Below are 17,990 nucleotides of genomic sequence, written 5' to 3'. Positions count from 1 at the left end.
ACTGATCGATCCAGAGGCTTTCTGTTCGCTGGGGAAAAGCCTGGATCGATCCACTGATCGATCCAGCTCTTGGTTTTTGCCCAAAACCAAGTCCCAAGCCTCTCAAACCAACATTCGGTCAACCTTGACCTGTTGGTACATCATGCCTAGCATCTGGTCACTCCCTTGACCTGCTAGGATTCCCTCACCAAGTGTCCGGTCAATCCCTTTGACCCACTTGGACTTTTCTCCTCTTGCCAAGTATCCTGTCAAATCCTTTGACCTACTTGGACTTTCCTTCATCATGCCAAGTATCCGGTCACTCCCTTGACCTACTTGGACTTTCACCAGATGTTTGGTCAATCTTGACCCATCTGGATTTCCACATGCCTGGCTTCACTCACCAGGACTTCCAATCTTCCTAGCTTCACTCACTAGGACTTCTCTTCTGCCTGACTTCACTCACCAAGTCTTTCACCTAGCTTCACTCACTAGGATTTTCACCTGGCTTCACTCACCAGGACTTTCACCTAGCTTCACTTACTAGGATTTTCCTCACTACCTAGCTTCACTCACTAGGTCTTTCCTTCTGCCTAACATCCCAGTTAGGACTTCCCAGTCAAGTATCCGGTCATCCTTGACCTACTTGACTCTTCTTCAATCAACCTTGCATTGTCAAACATCGAAACCCAAACCAAGACTCAAGCTTGGTCAACCAGGTCAACCTTGACCTGAGGGATGTTGCACCAACAATTGAAACATGTTTAGCGGTGTTATATACCAATACTTGGTGTATAGATACGGGAGCCACTGATCATGTCTGTAATTCATTGCAGGGGTTCTAGGAAACCAGACGACTACATGAAGGGGAGATCACCGTCTACACGGGCAATGCTACGAGAGTGGCGGTTGTTGTAGTGGGAGATGCTTATTTATCTTTTGATAGGAATATAACTTTGATTTTGAAAAATTGTCTTTACGTACCATGTTGGAGAAAGAACTTAATTTTAGTTTCTAAATTATTTATGGATGGATATTCTATTTCTTTTGATGACAAAGTGGGTGTCAAGAAAAATATGGTGGTTATCTGTTCTGGTGCGTTGGTTGACAATTTGTATACTCTCAATCCAATAACTCCCACAAGGCAACAAATGGAAATTAATAACACATCTTCTAATTCTAATAAGAGAAAGCAACCTTCAGAAATGAACCAAACATATCTTTGGCATCTAAGATTGGGTCATATTAACTTGAGTAGGATTCAAAGGTTAATAGCTGATGGACCTTTGGGTTCATTGGTAGTGGAAAACTTTCCGACCTACGAGTCTTGCTTGGAAGGAAAAATGACCAAGAAGCCTTTTAAGGCAAAGGGGTATAGAGCCAAAGAAGTGTTGGAATTGGTTCATTCTGATTTGTGTGGCCCTATGACTATCCAGGCAAGAGGTGGTTTCGAATATTTTGTCTCTTTTATAGACGACTATTCGAGATATGAGTATATTTACTTGATGCACCATAAGTCTAAGTGCTTTGATAAGTTCAAAGAGTACAAGGCTGATGTGGAGAAACATCACGGTAAAAGTATCAAGATACTACGGTCTGATCGTGGTGGAGAGTACCTCTTAGGAGAGTTTAAGACTTACTTATCAGAGGTCGGGATTCAATCCCAATTGTCTGCACCTGGCACACTCCAACAGAATGATGTGGCAGAACGAATGAATATGACTCTTATGGAAATGGTTAGATCAATGATGAGTTATTCAGAATTACCAAATTCGTTTTGGGGATATGCTCTGGAAACGGCGGCATACATTCTCAACCTAGTACCTTCTAAGTCAGTACCCTCTACTCCCACAGAATTATGGAATGTGTGTAAGCCTAGTTTGAAACACATTTGGATTTGGGGTAGTCCAACACATGTGTTGAATGGAGACGCTGATAAGTTGAAATCACGTATAGAAGTTCACTTGTTCGTGGGATATCCTAGAGGAACGAAAGGTGGTTTGTTTTATAGTCCAAAAGATCAGAAGGTCATTGTTCGCACTAATGTCTGATTTTTAGAAGAGAACTATGTAATGAATCACAAACCCATGAGTAAAATTATTTTTGAAGAAATAAAAGAGGACACTTCTACTTTAGTACCAACGGTACAAGATGAGATACCACAAGTAACTGCAACACATTTCATAAATGATGCACAATTACAGGTATGATGAACCTGATAGATTTATATTTTTGGGAGAGTCTTCGGACTTGATCCTTGGTGAACATAAAGTTGATCCCTGGACATATGATGAAGCACTCCAAGATAAAGATGCAACATCTTGGTAAAGTGTAATGAACTCTGAAATAAAATTTATGCATTCTAATCAGGTCTGGGAGCTTATAGAACCACCAAATGGTGTAAAAGCCATTGGATGTAAATGGGTCTACAAAAGGAAAAGTGGAACAGACGGGAAGGTGGAAACCTTTAAAGAGAGGCTTGTTGCGAAGGGGTATACTCAGAAAGAGGGAATCGATTATGAGAAAACTTTTTCACCGGTAGTCATGCTTAAGTCTATCCGGATTATTTTATCTATTGCTACTCATATGGATTATGAGGTTTGGCAAATGAATGTCAAGATAGTTTTCCTTAACGGAAGTCTTGAAGAAAACATCTATAGAAGCAACCAGAGGGATTCATTGCGAAGGGCAAAGAGCATCTTGTATGTAAGCTCAATCGGTCCATTTATGGACTAAAGCAAGCTTCAAGATCTTGGAACATCCGATTTGATGAAGCGATCTAGTCTCATGGATTCATTCAGTGTCTGGATGAGTCTTGTGTATACAAGAAAATTGATAGAAACGTGGTGGTATTTCTTGTACTATACATAGATGACATTTTGCTCATTGACAATAATGTCAAAGTGTTGTCAGATATAAGGGTATGGATGTCCAAGCAGTTTGATATGAAGGACTTGGGAGAATGTGGACATATTCTTGGGATCAAAGTAATACGGAATCACAAGAAAAGGATGTTGTGCTTATCCCAAGTTTCATATATCGATACTATCCTATCTCGTTTTACCATGCAAAACTCCACGAAAAGTTTTTTTTACCTTTTAGGCATGGAGTACCTTTATCTAAAGAAATGTGTCCTAAGACACCAAAGGAGATAATGGAGATGAAGGCAGTTCCTTATGCTTCGGTTGTAGGAAGCCTAATGTATGCGATGCTATGTATGAGATCGGATATCTGTTTTGTCATGGGCATGGTTAGCAGATATCAAAGTAACCCAGGACCGAGACATTGGACTGTCGTAAAACATATATTAAAGTATCTAAAAAGGACTAGAGATTATATGCTGGTTTACCAGGCAGATGATTTACTCCCTGTGGGTTACACGGATTCGGACTTCCAATCAAATAGGGACAGTAGTAAATCAACCTCGGGATATGTGTTTACTTTGAGAGGTGGAGTCATAGCATGGAGGAGTGTTAAGCATAAATGTGTTTCAGACTCCACCATGGAAGCTGAGTATGTGGTAGCCTCTGAGGCAGCCAAAGAAGCTGTATGGCTCAGAAACTTCTTGATAGACTTAGATGTGATTTATAGTTTGTCCAAAGTTATCATAATTTATTGTAATAACAGTGGTGCAGTAGCAAACTCGAAGGAACCACGAGCCCATAAGGCAAGTAAACACATTGAGTGCAAGTACCACCTGATACGAGACATCGTAAAACAAGGAGAGGTTGTTGTCGCTAAGATTATATCAGCAAATAATCTGGCAGATCCTTTCACTAAGGCTCTTTCGATGAAAGATTTTGATAGACATGTTGAGGGGATGAGAATAAGATGTATGACAGCATTTATGGCAGCATAGTCCTTTACTATAAGTGGGAGATTGTTGGAATGTATACTATAAGCCTAGCTTTTGTATGGACATCTATTTTGAAATATTTTGAAATGAGAATCACTTTAATCAAATGTCTTTGGCTACAAAGGAAAGGTACAACTAGTTCTTTGATTCTGTTGTGTAATTAGTTTAGTTTTCTTTGTATCGATCCTGAATACCAATACAAGAGGCCAGCGATCTTATATTTTGATCAAGGTATGCTTTGATCCGTCAAGTACTTGTTCGATTGATCAAACACATGTCTGATCGAAAATGCGAGTTGCTAGGAAAAGTTCTGTACTTGTACAATTTTTGTACAGGGGAAATTGAAACAGAACGAAATTCCAACGCCTTCAATATTTTAGTTTTTAATACCATGCTTAGACTTTTAGGAAATTCTCAATTTTAGGGGGAGATTATATCTAAATTTTTACTCTTTTATAAAATATTGTTACAAATTATTCAATATTTTTCATAACACATTCTAATTATTCATTTTTGTATTTTGTCTTTCCTTAAATTATCTAAAAATTCTATATTTTTTTTGGAAATTTTTCAAAACTTTATGAAAATTTTATCTTACGCTCCTAACTTTGTTAAATTTTCACCTTTACTTTCCACATATTTTTCAAAATTTTTAGTTTCTCTTTTCCAATTCATTAACTTAAAATTTTCAAATCTTACAGAGTGTTCAAAATTCTATTTTTAGTTTCTCTTTTCCAATTCATTAACTTAAAATTTTCAAATCTTACAGAGTGTTCAAAATTCTTGTTTTCACATTTTCCTAATCTATAACTTTACAAATTTTTAAAGAGCCTTTCACTCTAATATTTTTATCAAACTTCTACTTTAATTCTTTAAAACTATTTATTAGTTTCTCCTATTTTTGATGTGTGTCAAAGGGGGAGAGATGGTGAATTCAGGGAGAGTTGTTCAACTCAGGGGGAGAGTGTAAATTAAAAATGCTTGTTTATTTCTGTACTTTATAACTTAACTTTGAACCTTGGTTGCCAAACATCAAAAAGGGGGAGATTGTTGGTGCAAGTTGCACCAGAATCAAACCTGAGTTTTGATGTTGTCAAAGGTTCAAGTTAAGTCTTGTTGTGATCTAACAAGTTAACTAAGTGTGCAGGCTATTTACCCAAACATCAAAAAGGGGAAGATTGTTGGTGTAAGTTCCGCCAGAATCAAACCTTAGTTTTGATGTTGTCAAAGGTTCAGGTTAAGTCTTGTTGTAATCTAACAAGCTAACTAAGTGTGCAGGCTGTTTACTCAACCGGGAAAGACCTAGTTGGAGGCTAGGTAGGAAAAAGTCTTAGCAGATCGTGGAACCCAGGTGGAAAGACCAAGTGGGTCGAGAGGACCTGACACTTGGCAGTGAGACCGAGAGGTCTGGAGGACCGAAGATCGAGAGAAAGTCCTGGCTAGCAGATCAAGGCTAAGTGAAAAGTCTAAACATATCTGGAGGATCAATATTTGGCAGGTAAGTTGAGGTAAACAACTGGAGGAGCGACAGTGAGATCGGGTTCCTGAAGGGAACAACCTAAGGTCGCTGATCTAACTGAAGAAACCGGGATGGTTTCTAAGTTGAGATCAAGATAGTTGAACTATCTATTTTTACTCATGCATTAGATGTATTATTATTGTGCTAACATCTATTTTGCAAGATTATTGTCTAACACTGTTTTGCTGGTTCGGCCTGATCGGTCGACCTAACAAGGCCAACTCGGAGCAGGTACAAGTTTAGACTAAAACAGAGTTCGATCAAAGCTTGATCGGTCAACTGAACTAGATGATCGGTTGACCGAACCCTGACGACTCAGCACATTTCAAATTGATCAGAAGCAGAAGGAAAGCATGATGATCGGTCGACCGAACACATGGATCGGTCGACCGAACAATCATCTCATCAATGCGGCATTAAGTGCACATCTTGGCAAATCTCGATGAATAGGGAAGGATATTGTTCGGTCAACCGAAAAGAATGATCGGTCGACCGAACCCTTAATGATCAGTTAATGTCGAAGATCGAATCAGCATCAGATCTTAGCGAGGATGGAAGGGAGCTGGTTTAGTCGATCGAACCCAGGGATCGGTCGACCGAATGTCGACGGTTCTTATAAAAGATAGATCGAGGTCCAAGGCTAAGTAACATTGTTTGGTTCGAAATTCATATCTGTGCAAGCTTCTGTTGATCGTGCTACTGCTCTACAACTCGCAAGCTGCTCCATTCAGAAGTGCCGACCAAGCTCCGTCTTTTATTATTGTTGGTACATTTATTTAAACTTGCATTATACTTAAACTCTTACAAGATAGTAGGGTGTTACTATCTTGTATATTGTACGCACTACTTCTTTCCGAGATTTTCGAAAAGAAGTGTTTTAGTGGATTGTCCATCGGTGCGATCAAGGATCGCGTGTCTTGGAGTAGAAGTCGATCTAGACTTCGAACCAAGTAACCAAACTGAGTATTTTACATTCCGCTGCATATTCTGATTGTTTTTAAAATATGATAAGAAAAGTTTTAAGCACGATATTCCCCCCCCCCCCCCCCCCCCATCTATCGCACTATTTTGATCCAACACTTGACACACCCAAGTTGTGCCCCAAGTCAGGATTGTGTTCTTCTTCACAGCGTTGGACATGATCTGGTTGTGCACACTAGCACGGTCGTGTTCGACCCGCCCCTTGACTTCAGTTGTGTGGAGCGACACAACTTGGCCATGGTGCGATGGTGGCATTTCACTATTTTTGGTATTTTACCTTCTTTTTAGTCGATCCCAATGGCTATAAAAAAAGCCTAGGAGGCTCTTGTTTGAAAGAGGCAGGGAACACTACAAGAGTCATTCTAAGGAGTCATCGAAGTTTCTGTCCACCATAGATCTTGGAAATTCTTCCAAAGACATCAACAACATCACCACTAAGCTTTCTTTTTTCTTTTTTCTTTGATTTGAGTTCTAAGATGTCTTCTCTTACTTTTCAATTCTAACTCCATTTCTATTGAGTAGTACTTTAAATTCTAGGATGAGAAAGTAGTCTGATGTATTGTTGACTTTCATTTTCTATATTTATTTATCTGTCTTTATCACATAATATATTTATCCATGATATGACTTTATTGCGCGTATATGATTATGACACTAACCATGTATTTTCATATCCCACGGGACGCGGGGAATGATTGAAAGATAAACTCAAATATCTAACCTATAAAGATCGAGGCGTGAGAAGTTAGTCACAAAAGTAGTCCAAAATCTTACGAGGGCATCATTGACTATCATAGAACCTAATAGGTTTACCCTATTCAACGTTACAAAATAAGGGCTAGCATCTAGAGACCGTGGGGGTATCGTGACAGTAACCTCCTTGAGAAAGTGATTACTTTAGTAAGGCTACTTTAAAAATAGGTGTCACGTTTGAGTAGATACACTAGTATAATCCTAAAAGTCTATACTAGTATCTCGGAATAGACTACCTGTATGTCTATAAATGTTGAGATAAGAAAGTAAATAATATTTGAGGTGTCAATAGTCATTGTAATGAAATCAAAATCTTAGAATCACTTCTCAAAATCAAATTTCTCCTACGACTTCTCGTGCTTGATTTTTTTTTTCTTTCTCGATTCTTGTGATTTATGATTGTCTAGATAATCTGCTTCATGATTTTGGTTAGTATGTGGTTTTATAGTCCCTGTTAGATAGATTTTTTTTATTATTTGATGATAGTCATGTACTTACGATTTTCACCCATTAGTAATTCAGTTTGATTTCAGTTTTAAAATTCTTAATTCGATTAAATCGAATGAAGACGAATGTGAAGGTGCAAAGCGAGATAGTTCAAGTCCAAATTAGTTTTGTTGGGAAGCAAAGTGCCTGGGCAGTGATAGAGAATAGGGTTGACTTCAACCAACTAAACTAGTCCTATATGACTGTGTTGCTCTATAAGGCTATCAAATCTAAGCCAATATAGCTGTTCCAGTAGTCCCGCTTGCATATTCAGTAAAAAGAAAAAATGTGAGATTTCGAGTCTCATATTCATGCAGTATTTTTCTCCATTCGGGTTGAATGAGTTTGATTGGATCATTGGTCCATGGGAAAGAGTTGTGCCTGAGAAGCATATGAATTATGAAGGGGTGGTCCAGTTGAGGCTGACTACGTGGTCAAGTTGGTTAGCATAGGTACTGGTGTTTTCAATTAATTTGATTTTGATTAAATTAATAGATGCTGTATTGGTTCGGTTTATTTGTTTTATTTTTTTTTTGAAAAATTAATAAGTTGAATTAGTTTAAATAAATTTCAATTTCGATTTAAACAATTTGAACAGTACGGGAAACACTGGTGAATCAATATTCTTTAAATATACCATTTTAATTTTTGCACTTATGTTAATGCCGGCCACGTGACTAGACTTTTTGAGTTTCATGTTGAATTACGTACTAATCAATTGCCCATCATTTAATTTGGGTCCCAAGGTGAGTAAGAATGCCCAAACTTCATCCGCTCCTTTCTTTTTACGGAAAAACGCAACTTTAGAAATAATATTTGTCTTATGGGAATGATTTTACTATTTTTATTTTCTTTATTTTTTCGCCTTTCTTATAAAATGGCACCTAACTTTCTATTTTTTTAATTATAATTTGCTTAAATTTTGAAATGATAAAAGAATCCAAATATTTTATATAATTTATGTATTTATCGTATCTGAAAAATTAAAAGTATAAATGACTTTAAGTATTTTCTTTTTAGTTTTAATCTTTTCGTGATTAATCTAAATTATCCCAAAATGAGAATCTTTAGATAATGACCAAAGTAAAAAAGGCACCTTATTTATTTGTTCTTTATAAAATTCTATACTGCGATGCATCTCAATTTACCCCCTTAAACTTAATATTTCTTTCGACTCTCAATTTAAAACTTCAAATTTTATTTTTCTCAATTAGTTTGTAAGTGTAAAGAATTGATCCAAAATCACTATATTGAAAATTTGTTTAGATTCAATGGTTTAATCTTGATTTTGCTCACATCATGTGCTAACATTATGCTTTTAAGTTTTGTGAAAATCTCTAAATGCATAGAGAGTTGAGATCAAATTAATATTAATTTTTAAATCAACAAGGTAGTAAATTAGTAAGTAAAAAATAAATTAAGGGCTCAATTAAAAATTAAAATTAGGAGCTAGAATTGAAGATCGTAGAAGAAAGGGATCTCGTGGATCTCTTGCATCGTCACAACAGGGGAAGTTGTCTTCCGGTCGAAGGAAGGGAGAGGCAGGGAAGGAGACGCAAACAAGCCATGCCAGGCCCTTCGAGGAAGGTCTCTGCTGCATCTGCCAGAGCTCACACTCGGAAGAATGCGCGCGCTGGTTCCTCTTTCCTATCTGGAGGTCTCTTCACCTTCATTTGCTTGGAAACATGATTTGTTTCTTCTTTCCTTTTTCAAGTTTCGATCTTTTCCTGTTTGCAACTCACTATTGTAAAAAGTTACAACACTTTGCATCCGTTCCTTGTTATTTCTTCTGTATGAATCGAGGTTGTGAATTTTTGACTTAGTTTAGATTCCAAGGTCGACGCAGTTATTTCTATCTATTTATTTATTTTGCTATTTTTAGCATCGTTCATTGCATGCATAAGTTGAACCTTAAATAACTCCAAAGGGCTGTTGCAGAAGTGTTGCTGAACTCCTACGTTGATTTTGTTGCGTCAATCATGCTTATTTTTCAGTACGTTGGTTGAAGGGTAGTGGGATCTATGAGATTCTTTTGGTGTAACATTTTTTGATTCCTTGTATAATCAGTTTGAAGTAATCATCTGAAGGTCTCTCTATCCAGTGTCTATAAGTCAGCTTTAATGTTTGCTAAATTTACATCATTACATGGATATATTAGGAATAGGATATTGAAATTGTGTGAGCAAAGACTGGTAGTTAATGTAAACTGACAAAATTGACCGAATCGATAAATTCCTACTAAGTTACTGCCACCCGTTGAATCTAAGAAAAATGCTAATCCATAGAGAGATGAAGTCCAGAGATGCTAGATCTCTCATGTAATATTGAAGTACAGATGCCACAACGACTTGGCCATATGAACAGTTCTGCTGATCTGAATCCCAAAACTTGTGAACTTGTTGGATCTGAAGACTCACAAATTGATAATTACTTGATGAACATCAATCTTGCATAATTTGTTGTTTAAATACCTTTCTTTAGCAGTAAAGAGATTTACAATACCAGGGAACATCAATTTTGAATATTTTGTTTTGGTTATAATGTTTTCATTAGCAGGAAGACTTACAGTACCAGTGAGAATTATTGCTTCATTTGCTTGATATTGCTATATAGACTATGAGAATTTTATTCTGTATTGTATGATTTTATGATAGTGTGGGTGCATGCATGTGTTTTTACTTTTTTCATTTTTTCTACATGTGTATACACACTTTGCAGTTTTAGCTGTTTATACGTGGTGTGCTTATTACTTATGCATTTTCTCCAGAGATTATTCACATGACAACTAATGCAATATGTATAGCTTTCTATTTAACTGGTTCGAACAATTTGTTCATCATTATGAAATCATAATCATGTGAAGGTTATTTGTCTTTCTCACCTCACTTTAATAACTAGTTCATGTTGTAATCCCATATACCATATGTTAAAACAAAGATGCAAATCTTTTCTAACAGTGATTTCTTACCTAAGTTGTTTTTAGTTAATTTGTGCTTGTGGAAATGAAATCTCTGAAAGTGTATTAAAAAAATGCTTAGGAATTGTAACAAGAATTATAGTCAAACTATTTCGTTAAAAAATTACTTTCCATATTCTTTGTCAAGAACCTTTCTTCGTAGTTATAATTTTCACCCCTTCTTCTATTCTTCTTTTTAATTTGTTGCTTGTAGGTAGACGTATTTTCTGTGGAAGAAAGGAGCTAGACGTGACCTATTTAGATTATTTGATTTATTCCATGCTTCTATTCTCTAGTATTATCTCTCTTATTTTTTTAATCAACTAAACTATGAATTTGCAATACAGGGATGATGCTAAATTTTTCAATCATTCTATTTGTGGGGCTAATAGCTTGGTCATATCATCTAATTCAGCCTCCACCTGCAAAGATTTGTGGGTCTAAAGATGGTCCTCCTGTAACAGCTTCAAGAATTAAGCTCAAAGATGGAAGGCATTTGGCCTACTTGGAGAATGGAGTTCTGAAAGAAAAAGCCAAGTACAAGATAGTGTTCATCCATGGTTTTGACTGTTGCAGATATGATGTATTCCCAATATCCCCGGTAATAATCACCTTTTCTATGTCTTCTAGCTGTTCCAATATCCTTGGACCCAATTAGTGTAAGCTGGTAAGTATATGGACCATGTGAATTTTCAGGCATTGATTGAAGAACTAGGGATTTATATGCTGTCATTTGACAGAGCTGGATATGGACAGAGTGATCCTAACCCAAAGATGACCGAGAAAAGTATTGCATTAGATATTGAAGAGTTGGCTCACCAATTGGAACTTGGACCTAAATTTTATGTTATTGGGTTTTCAATGGGAGGAGAGTTTACTTGGACTACTCTTAAGTACATTCCGCACAGGTATGGTCCAGTCAGTTAACTAGTTTAGAATATAATTCTCATTGGATTCTAACATCTTACATACTTTGACCATGGGATGTCTTCCTCAGCAATAAAATCACTTCCCCTTCTAATAGAGGAACCTTTTCCTTGATTATTTGGTTTTAAACATTTTCTCTATGGTGATGTTTGTTATTGAGAAAGTTGCACTCTTAAAGCCAAAGTTCCAAACTATAAAAGTTTGAAACATCTCTTCTCAGATTTACTCTTACTTTATATCCTGTAATACTGAATTCATAATAAGCTGCATATTCATATCAATAAAGAATGGAAAATGTAAATTTCTACTGCAACATGCTTTGACAAAATAGCACCAACAAACTCAGAAAATTCAAAGAAGAGCTTTTAGACAAATCTCTTATGGTCTGATGGACTTGCCATCTTATTGTAGGCGGCCTATGAAAGATGTAAATTCCAATCTAGGAATTGACTGTCGGACCACTTAGTTTCTTTGAACTCCACTAATTTGGTTTAGCTTTGACTTACACAATACAAAAAGTTCTTATGGGCATTATGGTCCAAGAAGTTTAATAGATAGAACATCATGACCAAGGTCAATCTTTGAATCAGATATTTATTTACTATGTCCTTAGTTATATTTTAAGAAGAGTTTGTATTATATGAGTTTCAATTTGCTAGATTGATAAATTCACCAACTTTTTTTCCCAACTAGTGTTATTCCTTGACCAAATCTTAACAGATTCTTAGACATAAAGATATGAGTCTATCATAGACCAATATGTAAATACTAGCATCAGACCGTGATTGTGATATTTATATTAATTAATAATATACATATGTAGAGGCCTACCTTAAGTAATAATGGAAATTATTCTCCAATAGCATTGAATCATAACATATCTTGGTCCTCCTCTTTGTGATCTCAATCGAGGGTTTTCATTGTGATTGAGCCAAGAAGCATAGAGTCCACCTATGTAGAGGGGACTACCACAAGACTACCAAAATGCCTCTACTTTCCTCCTTTTTGAATGAGCACATAAGCATATAGGATGTCATCTATTTGCTAAGATTGAGATCAACACAGGGGAGGTTCGACATGAGTACCAATCATCTATTGTTAGAGGACTTCTTACGTCCAAGGTTTAAAATTTCGACCTATGCCAAGGTTTCGGTCTTGGACCGGAGTGATACGATTTCGGTATCGTATCGTGCTATACTAATATAGTTTCGATAATTTTTAAATATAAAATATATTAATTAAAAACTAAAATATTTAAAAAATAAATAATATAAAAAATAATCTTTTAAAAAAGGAAAAGATATGAAAATAGATAAATAAATAAATAAAAATTTTATTATAATTTTTAAATTAAAATAAATGAAATATAAAATTAATTAGATAATTTTATTAGGGTTTAATAAAGTTTCTTTAGATTATCTCTATCATAGCTAGGAGTTGATTAAAATAATTAATCTAAGTTTAATTAAAAAAAATCTGAAATCTGACACCACTCGCGAGCCTGCACGACTTTGGCGTTGTCGAGGGGTTGCGCGACCAGCTATGGCCACGGGGATTGCGTGACTCCTTTGGCACGACTGCGTTAGCCGTGTGACCCCTCTGCAGACCACAAGGTCGCACGATGCCTCCGCGGCGGCAGCAGAAGGGTTATGTGACCTCTTTGCTGTTGTTGCATGGTCGAGCGAACCCTCCGCTATGACCATGGGGTCGCATAATACGTTGCACCTATCGTGGGTTTGGTGTCGGGGTTATGCTGGTGCCGGTCGCCGAGCGGAACGAGATGTTTCGCCCGTTTCGATTGTCTCGGCATGACACTTTAAACCATGGTTACGTCTCTTAGTCACTTCCCCCATCTTAACCATCAACCGACCCTTTGTTGCAATGCATCAATGATGTCACTTGCTATATCTCAATTGTGGATCTCTTTTGAGTCATAATTTCTCAATCAATTTGAAGCCATTGACCTCTCTTCCTCACTTGGTGCTAGTGGAATTTGATTGGCATTAGTGGTGTAATCTTTAATTTGTGGTTAGTTGAGGAAGGCAGCGAAGGGTGCTAGTGGGGCAGTGGTAGCAACAATGCAACATGTGATTAGAGAGAAAGAGAGAATGGTTATCACGGTGTAGGGGTTATGTCATGTTGACTTTAGGGAGTCTTGTCCCTATATAACTTTTTATTAGAGGTACAACATCCTACCCTTTAAACAAAAATTTGTGCCTAAATTTAGTTTCTTTGTGTGTGTGTGTGTGTTTGTTTTTTTTGGGGGGTGTGTCCAACACACACATTTGAAGCATGGACCAATTCATCAACAACATCGAAGGGTCCAGTCCTATATATTGAGAACAAATTTGCTTACTATAAAGGATATGATGTTCTTACTTTTGGCAGTAAGAAATGACTTACTAATCACATTTTTATTTAATATATCATTTTTTTATTTTGTCCAATGTTGTAAATGGCTGTAGTCAGTGGTGGGGCGGTCCGTGACTGCCTACCGCCTCGATCTCATAGGTGGTTGAATTTTTTTAACTATTTTTTATACATAATATTATAAATTGTCATCATTCTTTATGTTCTCAAGCGGTGCTTCATCCGGTAAGCCCCTTCATTAATAAACCTCTTACACAATTTGCAAGTGATCTAATCTCTTTCTTCTTTAACACTCCATAATCCTTAACAATATCACTAGACTTTCGCTTCAATTCCACTTCCGGTTGTTTCTCATTTTCCGTCATTAATCTTCAATAATTAAATAAAAGAAAAAAACTAATCACAGGAATGTGATTAGGAATTGAGAATTTATATCAAATAAGGGTCCTTTTGTTGAGATGGTATTTGATTTGATTCAGTAACGTTGGTGAATTAAAATAAACGGAAAGAGAGGGATTCGAACCCTTGGTAAACAAAAATCTACATAGCAATTCCAATGCTACGCCTTGAAGCACTAGGTCATCTCTCCTACATAATCTTCTTATTGACCAGAAGCCGAGTGAATAGTGAATAGCGAGATGAACAAAAACTTACTAGAAATATATAAAAGCTAACCTAGTGTGCTAGTGGCAGTTGCCGGCGACGGGGGCGATGGGGGAGGTTCAGGAGGAAGGAGATGGGTTGTGGGTGACTTGGTGAATTGGTGGAGTTATGTATGTTTTGGAAGGGAGAGAAAGTGTGTCATGCCCCGCAATCGACGACTGACATTGGTGTTGCTTTCAAATCCAAAATTCGAAAATAACTAGCCTCAGCAGTATAGTAATTACCAAAGAAAATCAGTCTTTTCATTCCCAAAATAAATAGTACACTGTTTACACCATTCGAATGAATTAAATTACATTCACTTAAATTAAAAATTCATGATTGCAGCATAATTCTAATCTTCCTGTCAGTAGTTGAAGTTGATTCACCATTCCTAAAACTCGACTTGCTCTCCATCCTCGACCTCATTCTCGGTTCCAATTTCATCTCTAACTGAAATAGATTATAAGAGGTGAGTGATTTGGAAGTCACTCAACAAGCGGGGGATAAAATACAAATATTGTAGTTCATGAAAAGTAGTAGTTTTCAGTAGTAAAATAATAATAATAATCTCAACACAGATGTTAATGTAGGCAATGAAATTAAATCATGTTCCTCATGCTTAAACTGATATCAGCCCTTTAGAATTATCCCTCCTAGAGGAGAGGTCGGTAATCAGTAGTAATTGGTGTTCAGAATATGTATCTCTACTATTTAATTCATGATCAATTTAGTGTCCAAAAATCTAGTAATGACAACAATCAGTAATAATCTAGTAATCAGTAGTGAAACAAAATAATTTTTTTAAAAAATAAAACTATCACTTTCGGAAATCATAATTTGCATAATAAGCTCACTTACAACTCTCCTTAGAAATTGATACGATAGTGACTTCTCATTCCTTGCTAAAATAATTCTGTCAGAATCTGTCTTCTCTTACCATGAAAATTTCCCTTCGATGGGTGTATGATTATTTATATGGGTAAAGTTTTGATCTCTCACTAACCCCCTTATCTCCACATCCCCATGATCCCACTAACCCCATTACTACCTTTATTCGGGAGTTACAACTCCTCGGATTTGACCGGTCTTCACATTCCTCCCTCCTTATGGAAAGTTTCATCCTTGGAACTTGAGTCACCTTAGACTTTGTAACCTGATTTCCTAGGAGATGAAGAAAAAAACTATTTTATCTAGATGTGCAGAGGTGAGGTATAAGATCATGACCCAACGAATATGAGTTTTACTAGGTCAAACACTTTATAACTGATCTTGTTTGAAAATTGCAGAGATGGTGCGCTGGGCATAGTGGCTTGGTTGTTGACTGAGAGAAGATTTTTCACTCTACGGAGATTCGATCCTGCGCACACTCAGACGAGCAAACAAAACGTCAACACCCAAAAACTAGGGGAGTCCCTGGCGAAGGTCCTCTGACGCTCAAGTCAGTATAATTCCGACCGGGTGAATAAAGAACAGTAAGAACGTGCCTATGAGAGTAAGTTTCAGATGGGTACCTTACCAACGGAGGACTCCCTTTATATACCACTTCTCATAACTTCCGCAATCATGAGGTGGTTAAAAATGTCAGATGTTGTTGGGTAATGAAACATGTACCTACCTAGGCAATGTGTAATAATTGTCCCAAGAATTTTCCGTTTACCCATATGTATATCACTTTTATCGTTTATAGCTTATGTCGTTGCTGATGCTATTAAAGGAATATGCTGTTATAAGTGGTTGGCTGATAGAGACATAATCTTTGAAGAAGGTTCCAGTAGAATATTCTGTCATGTGGTTATTCTGACATGTTGTTAGGATTCTCTGCTCTTGTTGTCGGTTGAGTATATCTCGTCCGGCCCATAAGGTCGATCGTTTTTATGCCTGTCAATGGATTGAGCTGCTTTATTATGTAAGGTCAGCCGTCTTTATGTTTGTCCTTGCATTAAGCCACTCAGTTATGTTCTGCATAATATGAGTGATTCGTTTGGAAAATAATATGATGCATTGGGCGTGCTGGAAATCTGTTCAAGAAACTATATGACGAACTGTGTGTTGGAAATCCATGTGGGAATCAATATGAAGCCAAGTGCCTTAGGCCTAGCCGACCTTTTATCTGGCTGAGCATGTATAGAGAGATTTTGTGAGAATAAGTGCCTTAATCCCGGCCAACCTTTTATCTGGCCGGGCATGCAAAGGGATTTATGAGCCTCGGGGAAGCTTATTCTGACCATACATATGGTTGGTCGATTGTGAGGTGGGTCGGACATTTCGGCCGACCTATAATGCTAGCCGTCTTTAAACTCGGTCGGCTATTGAATGACCAGACATGTTATCTTTTCAGTCTAAGAATAAAGTATCTAACCCTTAATGTTTAATCGACTTAAGGGCCGGTCGACTCTCTCCTGCCCGGCTTGTAATCTGGTCGGACTGGACCTGAGAGCTTTAGCGTTGGGCGAACAACGAAGTCAGGTGGGGAATGCTCTCTTCCCTTGGCTTTGACTGCCACGTCACCTTAACTTTGACCGCCACATCCCCTTGACCTTGACCGCCACGTCATCTTCTGAGTCTATTCGTTACAATCATATCACTAGTCTCCCCTTCAAGTTTAGTCGAAAGAGGTGTAGCCGACTGATTAGATCTAAGTTCAATTTTTCGTCTGTTCGCCCCTTTTACTAGAGTCGTCTGAAAAATTCTTATTTTCCTTTCCGCCTTGGACACTTAGTAACATTTTTTCTTACTAGAGTCGTTCGGAAAATTCCTGTTTTCCTTTACGCCTTGAATACTTCTTAAGAGATCTAAAAAATTGTTCCCCCTTTCCTTTTATCATGACTCAAGAATCCTATTTATTTGGTACACTTTAATATGTTCAACTTTTGATATGTTCTTTAGAGTACGGGAATGTAGGTTTGAGAGCCCTAAGGAATAATTTGATTGTCATCGCCATCATAAATGCCTATTTATGGGTGACTGCCACGTGGCACCACTCCTTGTTTTTGAAACGGCCTTTGACGCACACCTCTTTGTACGACTCAACGACACATCTCTCCTCTGGGCGTATGCCGTTCTGATTAAACGGTTGTAATTAAGTTATATTTTATAAAAACCCTAAACGACACATACTCTTAGCACTTTGCCTTTTGTCTTCCCCGATTTTCTCTCCGGCGACCTCTCTTCTGCAAACTTCTTCTCTTTTGCGCTTTAAGCGATCCAGTAAGTTGTTCGTTTTTTGTTTGCTTTGTGTTCACTCATGGCTCAAGAATCCTTCGCCTCTTGTTATACGCTTACCTGCTCAGACTTTGATGATTCTGATAGAGCTCGCTCTATGTATGAAATCCTTGGCAGTTATTGCATTGTCATTTCTTCCTTGGATGCTCGTCCTCATCATCCTTCTACTAACTACATCACCTTCTTTAAGGACCCGTTAGTAGCCGTTCTACGTTTCCCCGTCCCTCCATTCATGCCGAAGGTGAGTCAATATTTTAATATCCCTTTACAACAGTTTGCCCCGAATGCCTTCTTAC

The 17,990-nt window shown here is 37.2% G+C and overlaps 1 pseudogene; it reads left to right on the top strand.

The window, feature by feature from the left end:
• Window positions 1-9,043: 9,043 nt before the first annotated feature.
• Window positions 9,044-17,990, top strand: part of LOC121969973 — a 49,766-nt pseudogene continuing 40,819 nt past the window's right edge.

The sequence above is a fragment of the Zingiber officinale genome, chromosome 4A (assembly GCF_018446385.1).
Source record: "Zingiber officinale cultivar Zhangliang chromosome 4A, Zo_v1.1, whole genome shotgun sequence".
Lineage (NCBI taxonomy): Eukaryota > Viridiplantae > Streptophyta > Magnoliopsida > Zingiberales > Zingiberaceae > Zingiber > Zingiber officinale.
The sequence above is the reverse complement of the archived record's forward strand: the minus strand, read 5'-3'. Positions and strand labels throughout refer to the sequence as shown.